Source organism: Cucurbita moschata, unplaced genomic scaffold (assembly GCF_002738365.1).
Source record: "Cucurbita moschata cultivar Rifu unplaced genomic scaffold, Cmos_1.0 Cmo_Scf00033, whole genome shotgun sequence".
Lineage (NCBI taxonomy): Eukaryota > Viridiplantae > Streptophyta > Magnoliopsida > Cucurbitales > Cucurbitaceae > Cucurbita > Cucurbita moschata.
The window spans coordinates 758,567-759,104 of record NW_019268549.1 but is presented as its reverse complement, the minus strand read 5'-3'; positions in this window follow the sequence as shown (position 1 = coordinate 759,104).

The window sequence follows — 538 nt, the reverse complement described above, 5'->3', positions numbered from 1 at the left end:
AGCACAATAACTCAGGGGCATTTGGTGTTATTTCGTAAGCGTCGTCGTCGGTAACCGAGGTCGGAAAGTTAGGTTTCTTAATCGATTCTTAGATCTATGGCGTTTAGGAGCTTTTAGGCCGCAAAACTCCCAAAAAAGGAAAGAAGGACGACGAACAAAGAGGAAAAGAGAAGGAAGAGGACCGAAATCGGCAACGAAAACGCCGCGGGAAGGAGAGAGAAAACTCGCCGGAAAATCGGCCAAAGTCGGGTAAGGAAGACGAGATCCACGGATCTGGGTCAACCTGAACCCAGAACCCGGGAGAGCCAGCCCGTTTCCCCCCTTGGCCTCTGCCTTCGGCCCAGCCCAACTACAGCGGCCCAAACCTCAAACCGGCCCAGAAGCTACGGTTCAGTTGAACCAACCCAGACTAGACCCACGGTCCAATTGAGCCGGCCTGCAAACCAAACACTTGCGGCCCAGCCCAGTAAGCCGAGGCCCAACGTTTAGCCTTGGCCCAGTAGCCTTCCACAGCCCGCGACCCGAACCACGACCCGAA